Source organism: Arachis hypogaea, chromosome 9, assembly GCF_003086295.3.
Source record: "Arachis hypogaea cultivar Tifrunner chromosome 9, arahy.Tifrunner.gnm2.J5K5, whole genome shotgun sequence".
Lineage (NCBI taxonomy): Eukaryota > Viridiplantae > Streptophyta > Magnoliopsida > Fabales > Fabaceae > Arachis > Arachis hypogaea.
In genome coordinates this window covers 20,790,611-20,802,964 of record NC_092044.1, presented here as the reverse complement: position 1 = coordinate 20,802,964, position 12,354 = coordinate 20,790,611, and the positions used below count along the sequence as shown (strand labels likewise).

The 12,354-nt window shown below is 31.9% G+C and overlaps 1 protein-coding gene across 29 annotated transcripts in view; it reads left to right on the top strand.

Moving 5' to 3' along the window:
* The window catches only part of LOC112710659 (uncharacterized), a 39,613-nt gene extending 27,528 nt beyond the window's left edge, over positions 1-12,085 (top strand). For 17 of the 29 annotated variants that reach the window (XR_011865532.1, XR_011865530.1, XR_011865537.1 and 14 more), the window contains 2 exons: positions 2,360-2,446; positions 5,545-10,557. The gene's annotated coding sequence lies outside the window, so the exon portion shown is untranslated. Of the gene's footprint in view, positions 1-2,359; positions 2,463-5,544; positions 10,558-11,691 lie in introns of those variants that run through there. The other 12 variants (XR_011865539.1, XM_072202733.1, XR_011865542.1 and 9 more) reach the window with 10 other exon arrangements.
* Positions 12,086-12,354: the final 269 nt, after the last annotated feature.

Below are 12,354 nucleotides of genomic sequence, written 5' to 3'. Positions count from 1 at the left end.
TTAATAAAACTAATCAATTACCTGCGATGACACTTCCAAACATCTTGTTAGTTCTTATGTCTTTTATGAGTCGGTCCAACTTAACTTTGAAAGCTCTACAAACCATCTCTGGTTGGTCTTCTGCATTTAACTCTCTAGTCTTGAGAAAGTCATCTAGCTCTGGCCACTTAGGATTACATGTAAATGTTAGGAAGAGGTCTGGATACCCCCATAACTCTACATATTGTCATTGCATCCTGATAGTTTTGTATCATATACCTTGGACCTCCTATAAATGATGATGGTAAGATAATACACTTCCCACGTGATGATGGCGTTGTCTCTCCATTCAAAACTGCTTCTGTTATACCTTTGTGCATCTTGCACCAAAACTTGTCTTGTTTAAGGCGAATAAAGTTAAGTCTAGAAGACTCAATCATCGAGTAAGCATCGACCACAAATTGTTGGAATAATCTCCTTGAATAGAGTAATGGAGACCCATCTGCATATCTTTCTTGTATCCTATATGCAAAAAAATCTTTCATTGATACATCATGTCTTCCTTTGGCAGACTCACTGCAATTCTTGTTAAGGGGTATATCTACCTTGTATCCGTCTTCTCCATATGGGAACAATAGAGGATATTGCAAACCCAAATATGTTGGATTAAGTTGGTTTATACGTTGTAATCTACCACTCTGAGTCTCAACCACAATGTCTCTATCATTTTTATCTGGATCAAAATCCCCAACAATTAATGCAGCAACTTCATTTGCAGAGGGTAGATTGTGCCTTTTACCATCCTTACCTCTTTTGCACATTAATCTCAACTTCACTTTTGATCTAGGCTCAGCTGCTATGGATTTCCTAACCATTCAAAATACCTTAACCAAAACATTATGCTCATCTAGCATACTTTTCAATGCTCTAACAATATCCTCATGTATTATTCTCTTTTCTTCACAATTGTTTTCTAAAATATTTTGTTAAAAGTATCATGCTAATTTACAAAAAAAAGGTTAATTTAATACTGTACCTTATGACAGACATACGATTTTGTATCTCATTATTAGTGTCAAAAATATACAACTGTGCAAATTTCGCAATATTCCCCTCTGGTGGAATGAGACTTCCCATCAAAAGATAATTTTCTCCACATAATATAAAGGTTGGCGGCGCTCTTGTAGTTTTTATACTTTGATCAATTTTTGCACCAATTGATGTGAATTGAAACATACTATTGTAACTTCTAATATTCTCACAGAAGTGTTTGCTCTTCGTATCATTTCCGTATAACAAATCATACAACACATTAGGAGCATTTTGTAATGGTGGTATTTTCACTTGTCCTCCACGACAACAATTCGTGTATTTTGGATCATCAGTGTTGTAATGTTTCTAAGTTCTTTCATCATACCAGAATAAAGCATGATAGTATTCACATGCATATGATGCATCTCCTATGTGCCAATATTCTAAAAATCTTGTAATCATCATTGACAATTCCAGTTTATATCATTATATGTCTAGTATCATTAATAATGTTATCATCACCATACCTTCGTTATTTCCACTTTGTACTTTACTTGGTTGTTTCCTTCTCACTATGCCACTCGTAGGTGTGGCTGATTACGAAAAAATCTTCAGTGTATCGTCTTTAATCACATTCTATAATCTTATGCTAGAGATCAGAAAAGAAGTAATACAAAATTCTTCGTGCATCTTAAGATTCTTTATTCCTAAATAGGTGTATTTTACATTGAATAAAAAATTGTACCAGGTGTCATCCTACCATGAGCATGTGAGCTAACTTCTGTAATACCATCATTTGTTGCATTTGAGATTATGATTTTTGTCATAGTTAGTTGAGTCCCCTGGATATGTTCTCTGCCTGTATAATCCAAAAAATGTACAATAAATGCTATCTCTCTTCACATTAAGGACATAAAAACTGCGTTCCCAAAATATATATTCTTGGTTACAAATAAGTAAGAATTCTATGTTAACTTTTTGACCACAAATATATTCCATTCCTGAATATAAGGTCTTTTCTTTTTGTGAGTAGATTATACCTAATATTTTGAAACTTAATTTGGAAAAACTATTATAAATAATTCACTCCTTTTACCACTAAAAGTTATTTTGCTAATAATATGTGCAGCACTTAATGCAAAAAGAGTTAGATCTAGTGGAAACTATACCTGGCGACATTACAATAGTATTTAGACTTATTTCTTGTCGGTTGTCTTTTGAATGTCTGAATCGATGATGAGATTGTACTTTTATTGATGGTGTAACTTTGAGTGCTATCATTGTGCTTCTTTATCATCTGGTCTCCATTTGCATTGAAATTAATCATGTTGGTATGTTGTTCTTGTAGATCAGCAATACATTGCTCTGCATATTTGCAAAAAGTATTGGTAATCATGGCATAATTCAAAAGCCTTGTTGATCACTACTATTGAAGGTACCTTTGTTAAACGGTAATGCAGAACTAATGAAATCTTGTCTTGCTCCCATTCCTGACTTAAAACTTGTCGCTCTTCCATCAGCCTTCCTATTGTTAGTTAAAGGTGACAACCTGCTTGCTTGGTCATGTTTATCTACAAATGGCAACATCCTCTAGTTAGTTAATTTAGATTATGCTAAAAACTAAACATAATGTCTTTTCTTTTTCTGAGTCAATAATAGCTAAAGTTTTTAAACTTTACTTGGTAAAACTATTTACAATAACCTTATACATAGTTCGACAATGATAATCATGGGTGATAATAGCATGAGCAACAATTAAATATATAGAAATTAGTTCTACTGAAAACCATACCTGGTGATATTACAGTAGTAGTTATTCCTTGTAATGCTTGCCTTTTGAATTGCTGATTCGATGTCTGTGGTTTCAATGTGCACTTCCTTTTTCTTTTGTCATTCAGAATACTTTTTCTCTTGCATCTTGCATCTGCAGTGAATGATTGTTCCATATTCAGTGTGTCTGGTTGGCGGTTTCTTTATTGTAGTTTTCATGAACTTCTACATATCTAGGTTACCTTTTAGAATCTTTTGTGTCATATTTCTATATGCCTCATCTTTGTCATATTCCTTTTATGTTTTCTTTAATTGGGTAGACCTGGTAGCACATGACTACACTATCTAAATGGTGTTATTCCCTTACTTACATATAACACAAATTTTTTTTGCCTTTAATAGTGTAATTAGTGATATCTAAAATATGTATCAGCGTCCCCCTTTTATCTTCTAAGTACAAAAATTAGCCACCCTTTTATTTTCTAACTACAAAAATTAGCCAACGATGAAGGCTCCAAAAAGTAATGGGTTAATGTAGACTTTGTGTATACTTGGTTGGAGAATCTTAGATATGTTATACTTCATAATATAATCAAATGTGTCCACTCATTTGGTTTGTTACAATCGTTGTCATTATATATATACACGTTTTTATTATTTCTTTTTGAAAATGTATTATCTTTGGATGCATGGTGTCTATCTTTGTGTCTCCCAAAATATATTAAGTTGTGCACCTTAAATTTTATTTAATTTTTCATAATTTATTTGTTTTTCACAATCAATTTATTTGAGTACACCTATAAGATGTATAAATTGTCACCGCATATACACTTAATACTTGATAACCATCCAATTAACTTAACTACTAATTATGAACATGCATAATGCATATATACTATGTGTTTTTAGTGAATGTTCGAGACTACTCAGACTTTGTGATTGTTTAGGACTTATTATTAGTTAATCCTACAGCTAATGTTTGAATATTTTATACACATGTGCATGATTTGGTTTAGTATACTACATTCGGTGTTAACTATGTATTTGTTTAGTAAATAAAGATTAAAGCACATAACATTTACATTAATAAAAAATACATTGCATCATCTCATTTCATTCTGGATAAAAACAAAGATTTTTCACTCTAAACATGCTGTCAAAACACAGTAGCAAAAAATCCTAATTTCAAACTCCTTGAGATCGAAACCCTAAACACACAATAATAGAACATTAAAAACTGTTTGCAATCCTAAAACATACTCTAGACAAAATATACTGATATAATTCCTAAGTGAAATAAAAAGCTCATCCGAGTGCAAAATGGAAGTTTCAACATAGACAATCTCTTGCCAAACACGATGCAGAATGTGTGCTCTTATAGCTGACTTCCATTTGATCTTAGATATAACAATCTTAGTTCTCTCCGCATCTCCCTCCAATCCGCTCCGGGACTCTAGTTTAGATACAATGTCCATTCCAACAAACATTGTTGGATTGTATGGAATCCCAAGACCAGAAAGTTTGATCATCTTCTCCCACTCTATCTTGCCCTGCCCATTGCTTTGAATTCCCCAAACGACAACAGTTCTTGTGTAACCCAGATTCTTGTAGGAAATGAAAGCAACACTGTCGTTAAAGTTTGTTAATGAGTAATAAGTGGACTTTGCACCATCCTGAACTTCCGCCTCGTAAGCCAACTACTGTCGCAGATCAAATGTTATGATTGACGTTGGATCTGTCAGGCTAAGTTCATCCCATCCAATCCAGTAAACGACACCATTATTCACAACAGACTTAGGATCTATCTTTTTCACGTTACTCTCAAAGCTACCTGAATCTTTCCAGTTAGCGTCCCATGAATTATATAGCGTCCATGACATACTCTTCCTTTGCAACTGCTTTTTGTTTATGTGCAATATACGATACTCCATGCTATCGTACGTGTAACCAAGAGCGTAGAGTGATATATCGTGGGCCCGATATTTCCTTGCCTCATCAAGAACAAACTTCATCCTTCAGGTGAGCGGATTCTATATTAGAAGACAGCAATTAAGTCCACCCTGAGAGAACCTCAAACAAATAACACTGTGATCTGACCTAACCAATGAGTAGAAGCCAAACTTATTAATGGCTACTGGTATGGAATGTTGGTGCTTTGCTCCAGATTCGACATGTGCCCTAACAAACCATTGAGAGTTTTGGTCGGAAGGTGGATATCCAATCCCAACGATCAGATCCCATTTTCTGGCCTTGTTCTCCTTCTAATTCTGCTTAATAAACATTGGGGTTGATAAGTGGAAGTTCCATGCCTTACTCAGTGTCTTGCATTTACCAACAGTCTTTGGGTCAGCTTTAACAAAGATCTTCCATAGGAGATCATCCACAATGTGTGGTAACTCTACCCTTCTAGGCAATATATTACTCACCTTTGAAACTAAATGGAGAAGTGTTTGAGATATGCTGTTTGGTAAACAGTTGATGTGTTTGTCCATGCCTTTTTCCATTTTCTATCAACATGTATTTATAAAGCTAGCTCTTTGTGCCTTTTTGCTAATGTAGACTCCAACTTCATTTTGTGTTTAGTTTCAATAGCAATATGGATATCTAAATGTCTTATTATCTCATGATCATTATTTTAGACTTAAATAATTTGTCCTTTTTGCTTTCACAAATGTGTACATATCTTTTAGTGTGTTACGGTATACATGTTTAGCTTATCGAGAAATTATGAAATATCTTTTTTAATTTTTTATTTTTTTTCAGGTGTAATTGTAATATATTTACTGAAAAACTTTCTAGTGGATTTGGCCAAGCACTGGCTTAGAAATGTTAAGCTCTTTTCAACGATAGTTGCCACCTGAGCGGTTCCTAATAGGCCATGAACATGATCCGGTAATTGAAGCTTATTTTTCCCATATTTTATTTTTATTCTTGTTATTTCCTCTCTTTTCTTAATATATTTAAAAAAATCATCCGACGTGTCTTTTTTTTTCCAGATCTACCTTTTACATAATATAAATAACCACCTCACACATATCTGCATTACCCTTCATTGCTATTCTCAATGAGGCTTAGATGATTTATTTATTCATGAAATACTATTTTCATTTGTGATATTTTTACATCATTATTCACTGACCTAACCTTCTTCATGATAGCATTTTCTGGGATTGGGACACCAACCCAAAAGTTTGAGATTTAACCACACAAAAATATCTTTAGTATGATAGTTGTTTCATCATATGTATATCTGCCTCATAGCTATCAAGATTGCTATTCTCAATGAGGATTATATTATTTATTTATTTTTTAAAAAAATATTTTCATTGCCATAAGTCACTTATATGTGGGCTTATTCACATGCTACTCCCAGACCTGTGCATAATGAAACACGCTAATTGCATTGTAAATTTCCTAATTTCTCATTGCAACTTAAAATGGCCATGTATTCTTTTTACCAATCTATATTTTATTTTTTAAAAAATTTTTGATTCATATCGTCTGATATATCTTGTTTTCTTTTCAGTTTTTTCTTTTGCATTATATTAGTAATCCTATTCTAAGCATCACACACAACTGTTGTACCCCATAATCCCATATATTTGTAACACATTGGAACTTACACATAAACTTTGACTTTTTTCATACACGGCTTTTTCCTTATTTATTATGAATAGACCTTTTTACCTAGTAGATTAATGTGTTATCCTTTGGATTTATTATTTCCTAAGTCAAGTTGTTTGACCATCCAGACAACATATCGTTTGTGTGAACAATACGAAATATCATTTCACTTACCATGTTAATGAAATTTATTTATTCAAGACAGTTGTATATTTCCAAGTTCTATAACATCCCATATTTAGTTAAATACATTTCTTGGCCTATTACTATATACATTAGCATTAGCATTTTGAATGCAATTTACCTGCTTTTAGTCTGTTTACATAATCGATGACTTTTGGGTTGATGAAATTTTTTGAAATATTGACCTAACCTTCTCCATAATCGCATTTTTTGGTGTTGGAACACCAACCAAAAAGTATCAGATTTAACCACACAAAAATATCTTTAGTATCATAGGCATTTCATCCTATGTATATCAACCTCATAGCTAGCAGCATTGCTATTCTCAATGAGGATTATCTTCTATATTCACTCTTTAAAAAAAATATCTTCATTGCTTTAAGTTACTTATATGTGAGCCTAAAAAATTGCTTCTCTCGGACCAATGTCATAGGCGTTTTATCGTATGTATCTCAACCTCATAGCTATCAAGATTACTATTCTGAATGAGGATTATCTTCTATATTCATTCTTTAAAAAGCTATTTTCATTGTCATAAGTTACTTATATGTGGGCTTAAAAACATGCTACTCTTGGACTTCTGCATAATGAAACACATTGACTGCATTGTAAACTTCCTAATTTTTCATTCCAAACTTCCTAATTTCTCATTGCAACTTGATATGTCCATATATTATTTTCACAAAAATATATTAATATCATTCGACTATGCATTTGTCAATATTTAGAAAAAGCAAAAAAAGACTTTCATGCATCCGGTAGTTTACCACATACCATTCATGGATACTGGTCATTCAAACCAATTTTGACTACACATATATTGTAGCTTTGACCTTGCAATGTACTGCTTTATCATAGACGTGCTTGAATATTAATAATCTCACTATTTATTCATGATATTATGAGTCTTTATTTTGGTCCTAATAAAATCTATTTTCCAAATACTTCTTTCTTGAATTTGATTTTTTCTTCATTTTTAACGTAATGATTCGTAAATTTTTCTTCAAGATTTTTTGGGATATCATCCATATAGATCTGTCATACCTAGTAAACATAATTATACTGACATCTGTGCATCTAAGAAGAAGACCTTACTTTTATCAAGATTTTGTATAACTTTTTTTTCTTCACATTTTCTTTTAACGCTCAAAAAACTAAGTCATATTTTGTCTTACTATTATTACAATTGGTCTTATCAATATCTTTGATTTATTAAACTTCAACTGGAAGCTTTACCATGAAATTTTCCTACTTATTGATGTCCACCTAATTGTAAATACCTCTCTCATACAATCTGATATAGTAAAATTATTTACTTACAAATTGTAAACAAAAATATAGCTGTGATATTTTTATTCAATTGTATTCTCTTTTTTTAATATACTAAAATAATCCGACTCTCGTTTTCTTTTCATATCTAACTTTTAAATAATATAAGTAACCCTATTCTAAACCTCCCACGGATCTGCATTATCTCTCATTACTATTCTCAATTAAGCTTATATTATTTATTTATTCATGAAATACTATTTTTCATTGAGTGATACATTTACATCATAATTTACTCTCTCTTTTTAAAAAACTTGAAAATAATATGGTCTGATATATTTTGTTTTTCTTTTCAGCTTTTTCTTTTGCATTATATTAGTAACCCTATTTTAAACATCACACAGAATTGTCTTACTCCTTATATTTGTGACACATTGGGACTTATAAATAAACTTTGACCTTTTTCATACATGGTTCTTTCATCGTTCATTATGATTTTATGAATAGACCTTTTTACCTAGTAGATCAATAGTGTTATCATTTGGATTTATTCCTCTCTAAGTCAAAATGTTTGACCATCCAAACAAATTATGTGTGCGTGAACAACACGGAATATCATCTCACTTACCATGTTAATAAAATTCATTGATTTAAGACAGTTGTGTATTCCGAAGTTCTATAACATCCTATATTTAGTTAAATACATTTTCTAGCCTATTACTACATACCTTAGCATTAGCAGTCTGAATGTAATTTACCTACATTTAGTTTGTTTTCATGATCGATGGCTTTTGAGTTGATGAAAGTTTTTGAAATACTCACCTAACCTTCTCCATGATAGCATTTTTCGACATTGGGACACCAACCCAAAAGCTTGAGATTTAACCACACAAAAATATCTTTAGTATGATTGTTGTTTCATCATATGTGCCTCATAGTTATCAAGATTGTTATTCTCAATGAGGATTATATTCTTTATTTGTTCTTTTAAAAAATATTTTTATTGCCATAAGTCACTTATATGTGGGCTTATTCACATACTACTTGTAGACCTCTGCATAATGAAACACGCTGGCTGAAAAGTACAAAACTTCCTAATTTCTCATTGTAATTTAATATGTTCATGTATTCTTTTCACCAATCTATATTAATGAATACTATTTCAAGACCATGCATTTTTCAATATTTAGAAAAGCAAAAAAGACATTCATGCATTCTGTAATTCAATACACACTATTCACGAATACTGGTCATGTGTACTAATTTTGACTATACTTATATTATAGCCTTGACATTGTAATGTACTACTTTATCATAGACGGATTTAAATATTAATAATGTCACTATTTATTTATGATATTATTAGTATTTCTTTTTGTCCTAATAAAATATCTTTTTCAAAATAGTTTTTTCTTTAATTTGATTTTTTCTTCATCTTTTATGCAATGATTCGTGATTTTTTCTTTAAGATTTTTTGGGATATCATCCATATAGATTTGTCACTTCTAGTAAAACTAATTATACTGACATCTGTCCATTTAAAATAAAGACCCTAGTTTTATCAAGATTTTGTATAACTTTCTTTTCTTCACATTTGCTTTTGACATTCAAAAACCTAAGCTATGTTTTGTGTTACTATTACTGCAGTTGATGTTGTCAATCCTTTTTATTTATTTAACTTTGAATTAGTCATATACAGGTTTACCATGGAGTTTTCCTAGTTTGATGCCCACGGAATTGTAAATACCTATCTTTTACTATCTGGTGTAGTAGAATTCTTTATCATTGCATATTAACTTAGAAAGTTAAATAAGTCTTTCAATTATAGATAGAGAGACAACGTAATGTTGATAAATTCAAATTAGAACATGGCTAGCATATGCATAGAAAATGTAATAAGTCTTTCAATTATAGATAGAGAGATAACGTAATGTTGATAAATTCAAATTAGAACATGGCTAGCATATGCCACATAGTACTACGATATAGTTCAAGGAAATTTTCACAAAATAACCCACATACTACTACTACATAGTTCAAGTAATTATCATCAAAGAAGTTAACAACATAGTCTTGGATAAATCTTGCACATCATTATACTCACTAGTTAACTTTCCTTGTCAATTAACTGAATCTTCTGTTTTTTCCCAACTCTCTTACTGAAACGATTAGTGGAAATTGACCTTCTTCTTTATGTTGGAGCAAGTTTTTCGCAGCATCGTTTATCTCACTGGAAGCACTTTTAGCTGGAGTCTTACACTTGCCACTTGACACGCTATCTTCAAGGCCATCCTATACATAATTGACTCTCATTAGTCAATTATTCACAATACAAAAGTGATTTATGGATGACCAATAAAATGAAAAAGTTTAACATATATTTTTACCATGCTAAAATGAGGATCAGTATCAATTTTAAGGTTGACAATATTGCCTGACATATCCACTGAGTTGCTGTAGCCACTTTCCTGCCCGAGTAACATACACATATCTGTTTACATACTATGCTTACCAATTCATAATGTAAATGTCAAATTCTAATACAATATTTAATGTGTACAAAGAGACCATACTGTGATGTTTGTGGATAGATTGGTCTGCATTTTCTTGGGCATGTTCTTTTCCACAAGCTCCTCATCATCGCATACCTTGCTAACCATGTAAATTTGATCGTATTGCTTGATGTTTGCCATTTTAACATTTATCTTGAATAGTGCCTTCTTATCCATGATATTATCGAGGGTGGGGGGTATTCTTCATCACCAACCTTTACGTAAAGGATAATTTATGATGAGTTTAGCCTTACATACATAAAAAATTAAAGGTGATTATACATAATTTAATAATTTGAAAAGTTACCTCCTCATCCATAACTTTTTCAGCATTTTTCCAACTAATTGTGTTGTTTCATTGTCCCACAATAACAAAGTCATGCTCCCTATTCCATCACATACTTTCACCTCAAGTTTGTACCTATTATTACGTGAAAAATAAATTGGTTTTATTAGTGATAATAGGAAGCATTGAAAAATTTGTCGACAGTTATCAAACTCCATAGTTTATTATTTCACATACCTAATGGCGGCACATCCATGTGTGTGTCCACACTTAGTGCATTCATATCTTTCTCCAATAGGAGTGTCAATTTTTTTTGGGCACCTCTTACATGACTTGTAGTACCAATCGCTCTTGCTTGCATTTATAGAGACTACAGTTGCAGCAATCTAGACAGGAGCTTCCTGACAATTGGCATCCATTTGAAAAATGAACTTAGATACAATCCATTCACATAACCGTAATATTTACTAATAAAACTATACCTGATAATATTGCAGCAATATTTGAACTTAGTCATAGTTAATAATAGCATGAGCAACACTTACGTAAAGTAGAAATTAGTTCTACTAAAAGCTATACCTGGTAATATTACAACAGTATTTGAACTTATCCCTTGTAATGGTGCTTTGAACTTATCCCTTGTAATGGTGCTCTTCCGAATAGTTGCCTTTATAGTTTCTTAGCAGTATTTGAACTTAGTCATGGCTAATAATAGCATGAGCAACACTTACATAAAGTAGAAATTAGTTCTGCTAAAAATATTACAGTAGTATTTGAACTTATCCCTTGTAATGGTTTTCTTCCGAGTGGTTACCTTTATAGTTTCTTACTATTTAATTAAAACAACAATTGACTACCTGTGTATTTTTTTATCAACACAATTTGTCTATGAGCTTTAAAAGTCATAGTACACTGTATATATCTTGTTTTCTTAATTAACACATCTTATCATATCATGGGCAATTTATTAACATCAGTATTTGTCTATATCAATAGATAATGCACCGTGTTAATGAATAGCTAGATTTAACGAGACATGGAGAGGGTCACCTCAGAAGAGTTCAAAACTTCTTCGATGGTCTTTGCAACTACATATCCCTGGTTCAGATCCTCAACACCTGACCACCGGCCTTGCGAAGATACTTGACTGATCCTGGGAGAACTAGATGGTGCACCACATAACATCCTACAAAAATCCACGATATCAATTTAGGCAAAATTATTAAACCATGTCGTGTTACTTTAACATGCATGACTACAAATAATAAAAAACACATGTTATGTATAAGGGTACCTGCTTCTAAACACAACAACTTCTTTAATTTCAGGGTCAAAATGCAGCTTTGATAAATAAAAATGGCTCTGCATCGACGTGGTACCTATTTCACAACATCGAGATTAGTTATAATTTGTATATTATAACTTGTAAAGTACATCTTGTGTTAGGATAAGTTGTCAGCTTCTCAAATTTATTAACTCTTATCATTCCACCTATGTGCTTTAAAGTATTGAAACACCACAATGGCTCTACTCTCCCATCTTCAATATGAGGGAGAATGTGGTCCACCAGGTCACAAAACAAAATACAGTTAATACGGTTGTTCCTGACATTTTGATGAACACCAACACATGGTATATTACTCTCCATAAAATCTAAAT